The sequence below is a fragment of the Coffea eugenioides genome, chromosome 11, assembly GCF_003713205.1.
Source record: "Coffea eugenioides isolate CCC68of chromosome 11, Ceug_1.0, whole genome shotgun sequence".
Taxonomy (NCBI): domain Eukaryota; kingdom Viridiplantae; phylum Streptophyta; class Magnoliopsida; order Gentianales; family Rubiaceae; genus Coffea; species Coffea eugenioides.
The window spans coordinates 30,762,721-30,776,501 of record NC_040045.1 but is presented as its reverse complement, the minus strand read 5'-3'; the positions used below and the strand labels follow the sequence as shown (position 1 = coordinate 30,776,501).

The 13,781-nt window shown below is 34.3% G+C and overlaps 1 pseudogene; it reads left to right on the top strand.

The window, feature by feature from the left end:
• Positions 1-7,252: 7,252 nt before the first annotated feature.
• On the top strand, positions 7,253-8,728 carry LOC113754151 (annotated as a pseudogene).
• The last annotated feature ends 5,053 nt before the right edge of the window (positions 8,729-13,781 follow it).

Here is a 13,781-nt window from a genome sequence, read left to right as displayed (position 1 = left end):
CAAATGGAAAAATTTTTCGGAAAATAAGGGATTTTGCCCCAGTCTCAACCTTAACCAGCGATTAATGTGCCTTTAGTCAATAAATAGGCTAGTGCAATCAGTGCCTTAAGGTGTTAAGTTTACAATAAAAATTTAGATCCACTTAAAATTAGTGAGCTGTTTTGGGTGGGTTATTAGTGGGTGGGTATGGACGAATTAACGTAATTGGGCTGTGATTGACACTTTCCTCCATCAAACTTGTTTTGGTTCAATAAGACATAGAACAGAGCATGTGCAAAAGGAAAAAAAAAAAGAAGGCAGTTTTCATTAAGTTAATATTGAAGTGTATGAAGCACAAAAGATGAAGTTAGTCAAATTACTAAAGCGTCGATAACACCTTTCAAAGTCCGAACACAGAAACTTGACAGGGTTGCAATGAACGCAGTTCGGAACATGTTTTTCATTTAATGCGATTCAGATACCACAGGCCATGTAAACTAAAACTGATGGAAGAGTTACCTTTGGGTTCGCTCTACAATATATCTATTGAGTTAATGAACAAGTGAGGGTAATGGTGGCAAATGATCCCAAACTTCAATGGACTGTCCAAAGGTAATTTGTGCGGGATGGATTTAATGTATATGGGAATACTTGGATATTAAGCGATAGTCTTAGGTGTCCAATCTTTTGAGTTCTTGTGACAAATAATTTTATTTTTCCTGAATAAATACATTTTTGAATTATATGTTTAATGTACGTGACTTCCATGGTATAACACTAGTTGTTTATCACATTTTTTCCCCTACTCGTAACATCTTAAATCCATATGTTTTTCCTTGAGAGATTTTTTCTTTTTTAGCAAATGAGGAGCATATAGTCTAATGAAGTAAATTCACTCGGAACTTCATTTATACAAAATTAATTCTTAATCTAATACATAGCAATTTGTACAAAGATCTTATTGACTAGGAAAAACTATCATGTTAATCTTGATTGTAGAGTAATATGAACAAATATAGTACCCTCCGTATGATGAAATGCCTAGTAATTTTTTCATTTAGTATGATGAAATGCTTAGTAGGCAAAAATTTGAAATTTAGAATATGGATTTCTTTGGTAGGTTTTACAAGTGGTGGAAACATCTTATTATATTCTACAATAATCAACCATTTTGTTATATCCAAAATAATTTATTTGGGCAATTAGTGGGAAAAAATAGGGGTAGGGTATTAATATGAATTGATTTTTTTAGTGGAGCATACTTGAAGAAAACAGGGATGTAATACGTGTAAATGATTTGAAGATATTAGTTTGTTCATTTTGTTTTCTCTTAGTCCTAGGTAGTAGGCATTTGTAGTGTACTTATTCTTACCTATCGTACAAAAAACTCCATATTGTCTAGATTTCAAAAATACTTAGAAAAATACTCATACTTTTCAATTAACTCTATGAAACACGTAATAAATTTTATTATTTTGTTTTGCCTGACAAGAGACTTCCATAAACTAAACAAAATTATGCAGAATAATTAAAACATATGCTTGACTTCATGTTTTGCTGTTGGCTTTGCAATTCCTTAGAAATGCTAAATTCTTGATGGTTTGGTTAATAATGGAAAATAGTAAGGTAAGCAAAATGATTTTCAGGGGGAGGGAGTGTAAGTGAGAGGTCTCGGGTTCGAGTCCTCCCGCTTACAAAAAAGGGATGTATTGGGTGGTACGGAGGAGGGAGTATAACTGAGAAGTCTCGAGTTCGAGTCCTCCCGCTTACAAAAAAATAAAAATAAAAAATAGAAAAAGCAAAATGATTTCCAGAAAAATAGTTCTTATATTTTGGATTATCGATTTGTCAGGAAAATATGTAGCAATACAGAAATCAATCTTGAATTCACTTTTTTTGTTTTCATTCCTCAAATTTCACAATTCAGTAGAACATAATTTGACTCCCAATCTTTAACCAAAATTGTCTTCACAATTTCACTGCCATCTTCAATCCACTTGTTTTCTATGCTCATAAACGCATTTAAAAGAAAAAAGGGGTTGCCCAATATCTTGTATAAATTGCAGAGTTTAAGACCCTATTTACCTCAAAATTTACTATATATTAACAATTCTCAACTTCAACATCGCCGTTGTCTGTGACCTTGAGCAAGAGTAGCTTTGATCAAGGCTAGAGGAAAGAATTGGACAGAACTTAAGGTCCATATCTGCCAGGAGCAGCTTCTATCATCGTTGATGTCCAGGAAAACCAAAGATATTAGACTGGCAACTCTGATAGATGAATTGTTTGCCATAACTAGCTCAAGAGCTGCTCTTTGAAGTGACTTTCTCACATTTTTCTGCAAATCAATGACACTGAATAGGTGCAAAGATCCATAGAATTTTACACGAAAGTATTATTCTATGAAATTAACCCCTTTGAGGTATAACATAGTTGCAAAAGTTAGCAATAGGCATCAAGAATCACACTTAGCTCTCATATTTTAATGCTTACATAAACAAACTAAAATAAGATTAGCAAAATATTGTTTTGACTTTTCTAAAATACGCTTTTCAATCTACAAAGTAGAGAAGAAAAAAATCGACCGCCAACTTCTTTAAAACTTCCCATCATAACAAATTATGCTGTTGCGCCATTGTAACATTGTTTGATCAAACTAGAGATTTTCTTGCTTTATTTTATTTTTATTGTATTTTTTTTTATTTTAATGTAAGTAGAAAGTCTTGAACCCAGGATCTCTTATTTGTATTTCCTTCCCTCTTACCATCCAATCCATCCCTCTCCCTTCTTCTAGTACTCTAAAATTATGTTACAAATTATGCGCAATTTAATATTAGAGGTTTTGCAAGTATTTCAAGAGTTTTTTTGCCAAATAGTTGTGATTTGTGTTAAAAAAATTCTATCATTATTTGTTATTCCAATTTTCTCCTTGCATAATGAAGTATTATATTGCCATCTCATACTCCATACCATCCATGCTGACATAACTGCTACTTCTAAGTTCCGTACTTATCCACTACTACTATATATATCCAAGTCTTCCCGCTAATTTCAATTAAAAAAATCCCAATACTCTATAATCAATTCTTTTGCTCTAACTAGTTTGTTATTTTATATCTTTTTCATTTTTACTTTTTTCCTAAAATATACGCACACATAGAGTGTGTGTCTCACCCAGTGATTCTAATAATTACACAAACTAGCATGAACTAGACGAATTTCTACTTGTGAGGCCCGTTATCCAACATTTACATCGGTTACCATATTATCTATTTATCTACAGAAATTTTTTTTTAAAAAAAAAAGAAGGAGAAAAAGATTACCTGAGGAGTTTTGACACAGAGCTTAGGGCCCGTGAAGTTGAGTGTTATACAGGACGATTATGCAGAGCCTTGTTCAGGTTGGGCCAAGTGACGGATTTCAGTAGCCCAAAATTCATAGGCCTGGAAGTCCAGAATATTTTCCGCATCATTTGTTGGTGGTTGACCTGCAAATCATGTCAAGTCCATTGCTGCCCTTGCCTAATGAGCAATGACTTCCAACCCAATTGAGGATTTTTTTTTTTTTAGTATGTTTTTGGTCCATGTTGAATTGGAAGGTAAAAGGTAATTTTAATAGAGTCCACCTATAAAAAGCGCGTTTAAATCACAACATTTTTAAGTGATTGATACAATTACGAGAGTTTGTAAAATCAAAGACATTATGCAATTCTTTAATTTGGAACACAACCTGATCTTTTTTTTTTTTTTTTACGCAACACAATGTGAACTTAATTATTCTCTCACATTAAATACTCATTCTCCGTTTCCTCAAAATTGCCACAAAATTTGTACATTATCGATTCAAAAAATTTTATAGAAATAAAATAAACTAACTTGAAAGCGACAAAAATATGTGGTAAATACCTTGTATTTCTATTTGTCACAAGGATAAAGTGAATAAAAAAGGGAAAAATTTTTGAAACCTCTTCTAAGATTCACCTAGTGCCCTCTAAATTCAACAATTATGCTGACCACTCTTGTATTTATTGTTTTGGTAATACAATCTTTGAAAAGACACAAATTTCACATAAAAAATTTTAAATTACCATTCTTTTTTTTTTAAAAAAAAAGTTGTCTTATATTATTCTCTCTGCCACCAAAATTCACGAACACTACCATTTTTCTACCTCCACAACCACCACCAAGGTTGCCTCTATTACCACTATCACAGGGCAACAACCAGAGCCCAGAGGGAAAATAAAAGTCATAGAAAATTCTCTAGTACTCTTTTCTTTCCACCACTGGGGCCATCGCTCACAATTCCATCCGTATTACTACTATCATAATACAAAGGCACATGATGAAAGACAAAAATAAAAAACATATAGAGATGCTCACAAAAATCACATCTCTTTCCATACCTTGGTTTTTACATGCACTTCTATATTGATTACCTTCGATAAAATTCATATCCAAATCAAATATTAAAATATGTTTTTCTATTTTGGCAATTGTTTTGAGATATCAAGGAAACTTTTCCAATAAGTTTTTCTAATTTTTTTTCTTTTCTTTCCCTCTTTTAAGAATAGTTAGTAAATACTCATATTATACCCCATATATTTGCTAATTTTTGTCATCTTTCTTTAAAAAATATTTACATTAATAGTGTACAAGACTTAATTCATTATTCGACAAACTTTTTTTTTGGTGCCAAATTATTTGATTTGTCATCAATATACAGAACTGGTGAAAATTTGGAAATGGGTAGGACTAAATATGCCTTCAGGGAAACTTTAAAGACGAAAATTGTCCAAACCCCAAAACATTTGTTATTCCCATTTGACAAATTTTCAATTGGTTTGGTGCTTTTCTATCAAACATTTTATATTAATTTAAATTACAAAAAAGAGGGTGGAAGTTCTACGGTAGCGTAAATCAGTAAATCAACCAACTGATAGCGAGTGAACATTTCCATTAATTGAATCTCGAATATGTCTCCAAGGATTTTTTTTTCCCACAAAACATACGGATTTTCCCACGGCAGTATGGGGACTTTCATTGACGACCTAACTTATTATTCAATACATTAACAAAAATCGTTCAAGACAGTTAATCTGACAACGATCCCTATCTCAAGTCGTCGATGGACTGGTTCATACTGATAAGTCTGATGAAAAACAAAATATATACATCGCTCGAGAGCAGGAGCCGGGATCCTCTGTCCAATATTTTGTGTCTAGGTGTAGGCGGTCAATTTTCCATGAAGACTTTTAGGTAGTCATCTTTATCAGCAATTTCTACTAACATTTAAATGAACCACCCATCTGGGATTCTGGGGTAGCTTTATCAAATATCCGGTGCCAAATAACATCCAATTGGGCATCTTCTTGGTACTTATTCATCTGTACTACAGCTGTCCTTATTCAGTTCTATTCAAGTCTCCAGCCAATTCCCATTTGGCAGTAGTAATCAATCTTATAATTATTTAGATCTTTACTGGCATATTGTACATGAAAAAATGTTAAATTTTATTAGCAAAGTCATAAATTTTGTTTGAAAAAGTAGCCAGTTTTGTCAAAAAAAAAAGGGAAGTTTTGTTCGAAAAATAGAAAGGTTTTTGTTAATGATATAGGAAATTTTACTAAAAAAGTGGTAAGATTTGTTAATGAAGTCATAAGTTTTTCTTGAGAAATCGTATGTTTTATATAAAAAAAAATGCTAAGTTTTGGGAAAAAATGGTAATTTTTGCTGAAAAATCTAGTAAGATTTAATATTTAAATAGCAAGTTACAATAACTAATAAAAGTTATTTGTTTTGTGCAAATTTACTATCACAATTTGATTGCCATTCTCACGACAATCTCAAGATCGTCATTCCATGCCAAATTTCTCCTCTGCCGCTGGTTTTATTTAGCCTCCTCATAGCTATAATTTTTAGAGACAATTAATTGGAACAACACAAAATGGAATTCTAAATTACTCAGGAATGTATTGTTAGATTGTCTATGAGAGATACCTTTTTTTTCCAACTTAGTAAACCAAAATTTTCATCTATGTCATTCAAAACATAACAGGATATTTAGTCTTATTTAGAAAGTACACGTGCTCCAAATTGTCTGAATTATGATCAACTAAAATTAGCTATGTTGATTTATGAAATCAAAGTATAATGAACAAATAATAACATTACAAGTAAAAAAAAAAGCAAATTTCACGGAATTAAAAGATGATAAACCAAAATTGATGGAATGTCATTGCACGAACTATTGTTTGATTGAGTCAGGTGTCCTCATGGCTTCTACTTTTTAATCCTCCTAACAATTATTGCTACATTTTAATTGTCATCGAGGATTTTGCTTAGTGATTTTGTGAAATGTAAGGGACGAAAAAATTTATTTTATGAAGTGTGAGAAACTCTCAATCAGATTATGTAAAATATGTTTTGGTAATTTTTTCCCTCAAACATGATCACGTGCAAAGCACGTGGTGAATTTCAATAAAAAATTAGTCGGAAACCTAAGCAGGGACAAAATTTGACTAATGTAAATTTGTAAAGGACGTAAAATTACATTTTTAGAAGTGAGAGACGAAAAAAATTGTTTTAAAAAAATGTGAGAAATGTTTTGAACGATTTTCCCTATCAATTATATTAATTGCATTGTTCGGATTCGTTGTACCCAAATGCCTATGAGTACATGCTTCAATCAGTATATGATGAATATATGAAAAGAAAAATAATGTTGTTCTTTTCATTTTTTTTTTTCTAGCACAAGGTAATGTTTAGTACTAAGTTTATGCTCTTTTTGTTCACCTCAACATTTTGTTCAACATCAGCGCTTACTTCAGGTTTGGTCATCACTGATTCAGGGACGAAATCCTACCGCTAAATCTCCCATATGGGTAGTAGGTTTGGTCATCACTGATTCAGGGACGAAATCCTACCGCTAAATCTCCCATATGGGTAGTTTCACAAGGACATTCAATTGACTTTAGCCACCTTTCTCTTTCGCAATTGCCAATAAGAATCCGTTAGTGCTATGATTTTTTGGGAAACCTCATGAGAGAATGTTCAACTGTCTAATCTTCCGTTGATTGGTTCTTGGAGCACTTTAAAAATTTCAGATAGAAATTTCAGAAGCCAATAGAGCATCAAAAGGAAACTGCAGCGACAGTTTCAATACTTTTTCCGCTATAAATTAACCGTGCACGAAGCTGCAGCCAAGCACATTTCTGCATCTGTTCAGCTCATCGATTTACGGTTTCCATCCAATTTGCAACAGTACTTTACTATCCTAGAGTTGGAAATGGATGTGAAAAGCAAGATTTTGATCATTGGGGGCACTGGAAACATCGGGAAATATTTAGTGGAAACAAGTGCAAAGGCAGGGCACCCAACGTTTGCACTGGTCCGAGAAATTCTAAAAGGGCAGCCATCATAGAAAGCTTCAACAGTTTGGGAGTCATATTTCTTCATGTGTGCTGTTATTTCTTTCTTCGTTGTCTAAATACTGCTGCAATTTTTTTCAAGAAATTCTAGAAACTGACAGGGAGATCTACACAATCATCAGCAGTTGGTAAATGCAATCAAACAGGTTGATATAGTGATCTCTGCAGTCGGAGGAGATTTGGTAGCTCATCAAGTTAAGATTATTGCAGCAATTAAAGAAGCTGGAAACATCAAAGTAAGCACAATACAGTGTTACAAATTCTTTCTTGATTTTTATCTTTTGCGTTTATCCCTTTGTTAGTTGTGACTTCCATATTCCTAAGAAGGAGCTGTATTTGGTTTCAGAGATTTTTACCTTCTGAATTTGGGGTTGATGTGGATCGTGCGCACGCTGTTGAGCCTGCTGCTAGCTTATGCAAGACCAAGGTTGAGATCCGCAGAGCTATTGAAGCAGAAGGGATACCTTACACTTACTTAGTATCTAACGGATTTGCTGGTTACTTGAATTATATCCTCAACAACTTTGGAGACTCTTTCTCTGCAAGTCTTTCATGAAAAACTTTGGAGACAAAATTGTCATTCTTGCCAATGGAAATCCAAAAGGTATCCGAAAGGGGCTTGTCTGCTGCATTTCTTGATTGGTTTAGTATCATGTTTTAGAGTTCATCGTTCTCAATTTTTTCTTCAATTTTATGTTTCGTTGCAGTTGTTTTCACCAAGGAAGAAGACATTGCCGCGTACACCATCAAAGCAGCAGATGACCTAAGGACTCTGAACAAGAGTCTGTACATTTCACCACCTGCCAACACTTTGTCCTACAACGAAATAGTATCATTGTGGGAAAAGACCCTCGAAAAGACCTACGTTCCAGGGGACGAAGTTCTTAAGAAAATTCAAGGTCATCTAACAAAAAGAAGAAAGTGCACAAGTTGCTAATTTTAATACAATAGCATCTACTATTATTAACACCTATTCCGCGTTCTAATCAAATTGGTTTCTTTTCTTGTATCTTTCGCAGAGGCTTCAATGCCATTAAAATTGCTCCTGTCTTTGGCATACACAGTTTTCGTGAAGGGAGAACTAGCCAAATTTGAGATCAAGGCTGCTTTTGGCATGGAGGCAACAGAGCTCTATCCTGATGTTAAATACACCACACTTGATGAGTACCTCAGCCAGTTTGCATCAAATTAGCTTAGATGCTTTCAGATTAGCTCTACCAGATTTTTGCAGCAGTTTCTTGTGTACTACTAGATTTTGTTCTTCTTCCAGATGAGGATTGTCATGAATGTGATCGAAATAAAATCTGCCCTTAATTTGTATCCCGTCTTTTGTGTACTTGGGTTGAATTCTTCCAACTTGAAATCATCATCTGGTTGCCTCTGAGTATCCTTTCTTGATACTTACAACTACATAGTCGAGAAAGTTGGATAACGGTGCTAACCACCTGCCTTATGATTTGGATCCCTTTTTGGCCGAGGCTAAATTCCGGACAATGTAAGGCAAATTATAAACTCCTCGTCTCCTTGGTCCCGGAATTGCAGAAAATATTGAGAAAATATTGTGCTCATCTAATTGAGCTCTTTTGAGACCTGAGTTTTCAGGAAGTGGACCATTTCTCATCTAAACAGTTGCCTAAGGCCAAATTATGACAAGAAGCACACAGAAAACAAATTTGTAGCTATTTTGAACTCTACTAACTTCCGAATTTGAGTCAAAAGTCTTGTGCTTGATCTTGATGTTTCTCCACAGTCGCGATTTGATTTGGATTTCTATTTTTTTTATATAAATTTTGAGATTGTATGTTATAAAAAAAGATCAACATGAAACATGTTTCGAGGTTGTAACTTATTTGTTTAGGAATTAAGATTTCTTCACCAAAACAAAAAAGAATATGTCATTACTAAGCTATTAAAGTCATGATTAGGTTTCCCATCACCTAAAAAATGATATATAAAAAATAATTTGAGAGCATGAGAGCTTGTGTATTCGTTTTGTGCTGATAAAAAAAAAAACTAAAAATGAACCCCCCAAAAAAACAATACCAAAAAACCCCACCAAAAAAAAACTAAATATAATAGCAAAAGGTGATATATATTCATACATTCCCTGTGGTTAAGCACTTTTTAAGGTACACGGTTTGTAGCTACACATCCTCATGCTTATTCTTGTCATCTACCTCTGTTTGAGTAAATACTGCAGCAACATGTTCCCCAGCCTTGATCTCAAGTCACTCATCTAGTTCCTTGTTGGCAGAAAAACCATGTTCCTTTGGTATACTAAACAGCAAAAATAGCAAAGATGTTTAGTATATACAGTATGGTTGATTCGGAAGTCCTTTGGTACACTAAACAACAAATGATCAAACATCCGAGTTCATCAATTTCCCAAATGCCAACCACGAATATGTGCAATTTCAGAACTGAACTCAAACAACCTTCCTCACCACGGACCACTGTATGTCACAGGGATGGAGCTATCATAAGGTATTTTCTTTACCCATTCCCTTTCTTTATAGTAACATATTTTTTTTAACTAAACTTGTTCTTATTATTTCATGCATATAAGTCATATTACCTATTCTTGCAGACAAATCCCCACCCTCTTCATTTTCTTTGTAGATTTACAGGTAGTTATATCTGTATATTTTTTGAGGGATTTGCAGGTAGTTATACATTATAATTTGCATTATCGGTAGAAGCATGCGTATAAACTAAAATACCAGACTTAAACTATTACCAGGTTCTCCAAAGTCATCGGTGGCATCTTTCCTCTCCATACTGCTGCCAAGTTCCTCCTCTGTACTTACTGATATTCTCATCCCTTTAGCTGACATATTCGCATCCAAACACTCAAAGATCTGAAATACTGCAAAGAGTATTTAACCATATAACTGGTCGACATCTCACAGAACATAAATGTGACTTAACTTGAATTAACCTATTTAGCTTTACATACAGAACAAGACATGTAAGAAAATGTACTGCAGTTACCGGTGACAAGATACTAAGCTGATTTTTACACTTTACACCCTCTAGATGCAAGCAGGCTTTCCCATTGAGATAGTTCATATATATAAAATTGTACGAACCGATCAGATCAACCAAACCCCGAAAAAAAATATGATGGTGAAAAATATCATTCATGCTGATTCTGCACAAGTTCGGTTGCATAAGTATATAAAAGCCAAAGGCAATTGTCTTCAAGAACTACATTTCATTTAACTGCAATTTCTCAGCTAAAAATCACATCAGACAATTACGTCAGAATTGCTCCCAAACTCGAGTATTCTGCCCCTAGACCATTCTACAATCAATTTCTGATTTATCCTTGTGCTAATTGTCACTCTTTTGAACCAGATTTCATAAATTAATACAGCTATTAAGATGGAACCTAATTAGAAAAAAATTGCATTCTTCTAAAATCAAAAGTGCTAAAAGTCAATCAGATTTTGTGCAAATCAATGGAAAAAAAAAACCATAAAGAATAACAACAGATCACCACCAGCTAGACCAGATGCCATTTCTGCGCCAGTTTTCATGAGAAAACTGTTTACCTAGAATAGCCATGCATAAAAAATTCACCAATGAATAACTTTAACTCTTTCATGGATGGCCTAACAAACCTAGGTGTCTGGGTATGTGTCCGGTGGAAGATGAAGAATGTACTGGGCTTCAGCCCCCAGGCACCAGAACATCTTATGGCAGGAACTTGAGGCAATGAACCCCAACATTTCAATTAAAAGCCCTTCCATCAAAGTCAATATATAAGCCCAGGGTCTCAAACAACGACCAAAGTGTCCTCCACTGTCAGTTTACCAAATACTCATAATACGTAAATACCTATAAGCTACTTAAGCACCATAAATTTTAATTCTACTGAAATATGTAGAACTTAAACTTTTAACAAATACCTCAAGATCCTAAAAAGGTTACCCATTCTTCAAAGTTGGTAAACTCAATATTCAGCCAAGTTCCCATGATTATGTAAATCTAATCTTCCCTTAAACTCTTTATTGGTTACATCAGTCGTGAATAGAATGTCCTAAGAAAACATTCAGCACACACAGCTTTTATAAAAACTCCATTAAGTCAAAAGAATAGAATGTCGCAAGCACTAGATGCACACCTTTGCATTCTCCAAGTTAGTTCACTCTTTGCCTCCCTTTTGCAACACATAAAGGTCCAAAAAATAAAAACGATACAGGCTTTGCAGAGGACTTCAAATATAACTGAAACTCATTCATTTCATTCACATGGTAATAAACCTCAGCAATGGTTGGCTTCTGGTGTAAATATATCCAAAAACAATTCCAAAAAGGCGTCTGCCACAAGTTTTTAAGCTAACTCTAAATCATCCACCTATTATTTGGTTCCTTATAGCCCTAGAATAGTGCAAAATCTTATGCTTATACAAGTTCCTTTAAGTATGAACAAAAGACAATTATCCAAAGCTGCTGCAATGAAGAATGCCTTTCTATTGTTGAAAGCAAAAATGATGCTTACATATCTACTACTCAAGAACTCGTGCTACATGACTCACAATCAGCCATATAATACATGCACAGAATATCTGATGTCTCAAATGCCTTACAAAATTGGACTCATGATTTTCTCCTCCAAGAATTATGATCACTTAAGACCATGTCATTCTCTAGAGAAATAAAATCATACCCTTATTTATTTGCTTTTATATTTATAAATTTTTTTCTTACAGTAGAAAATATTGCATATCTTCTATCTATTGTTTTTGTTCTATTTTCAAAGCAAACAATGCAAAGCTTCTGTATTAGTAAGGTGAATTTGTTCTTAGCCGAAATGAGTTAACTTATGTACAAGCTTAAGCTAACTACGTATCCATAAGCCTCTTCAAATTTCAGGAAAATGGTAACTCTTTCATATATATACACTGGAAAGATATGGGTGACAAAGAACTTAACCAGTGTTGCATTTTGGATGAAGAATCATGTCAGTTACTCAAGAAGGCACTGCAGACTTAAATGGAGTCACTTGATTGAATCAAGTGACAAATGACAGAGTGAGCAACACAAGGTGAATAAAACATGTAAACAAGGAATAAACCATACTAATCTGTGACCTAACAATGCACTAATTACAGATAAATGGATGAAGCGGAAGATCAAAAGCAAAAAAGATTCCAGTTACTAGACTCAGATGTTAATAACCTATTGGCAGGATTATTGACATCTTATCCTTCTGTTTGTCTGCCAACTGAAATCTTAATCAAGTTTAGAACCGAAAAATCATAAACGTTTTTCCTAGACTAAGTTCAACAGATGGAAACTGTGTCGACTGCATTATTCTCTCAGTTTTCTCTCAAATGAAGGCTATTAGCATTACACTTCAGTTCCAAACACTTCTCATGTTTAAAACAGTAAACAACTTTAGTTTGTTTGTTTTTCCCCCCTCCTTAATACCTAACACATTTGAACAACACAATATTTCTGTACCTACCTGCTGCATAGCTCCCCACTTCTCCAAACTTCATAAGTTTTACCTATTAGTCGCCATCCCATTCGCTGTTTACTTATGCTTGATAATACAATATCCCTTTGTTTAGAAACCAATTCCATAACACTGCTGCTTTTCATCTTACACCAAAACATTTACAGCTGCAAACACATTATATAGGCAATTCAAGTCCACTACAGTCTTGTTCACTTACAAATATCCCAAGTTACCAAACTTGGCCAGAAATTAAGAATCCCACAAAACCAACTTCAATAAACCAATTCAACAGTCCTGATTCTTAAGTCAGCATGAATTTTCTTTCATGGTCTAAAAATTTCCTTATTTTGACATTGAAAACTGGAAAGAACTAAAACCAGCAGAAGTTATTACCCTTTCAAGAATTGACGTGGCTTCTTTTGTTGCACTCTTTTCCCTCTCCGCATAACAAAGAAAGCATTTTTTTTTTTCCAATCACCATATTGCCCATACTAACCCAAATAATGAAATTCAAATTTTTCAAAAACCCGGATGCATATTCCATAAATAAATGCGAATGAAGTACGAAATAACAAAACAGAAAATTAAAAAAAAATAACTTTCTGCATAGGAGGGGAAGGGAGGCCTTACTGATGGGGCAGGAGATAGGAAGCCGGAGTGGGAATGATTGAGGAGAGAAGCAGGGGCGTTGTTGTCAAAACGATGAATTCTGATCATTCACAGCAGAGTGCTGCTCTCAGGGCTTCAGCTCCTCCTTGGTTTTCAGTTTCACTCTGACTACTTCTTCTGCTCCTCTTTGTGTTGTCCGAAGCATTTCAGCCATTTAAGTTACAGTATTTATCTCCCCTCCTTCCCTGCCCCCCCCCCGGGGGCCTTTCTTCCCATCCGGTGGCGGGGGCACCCCTTCAAA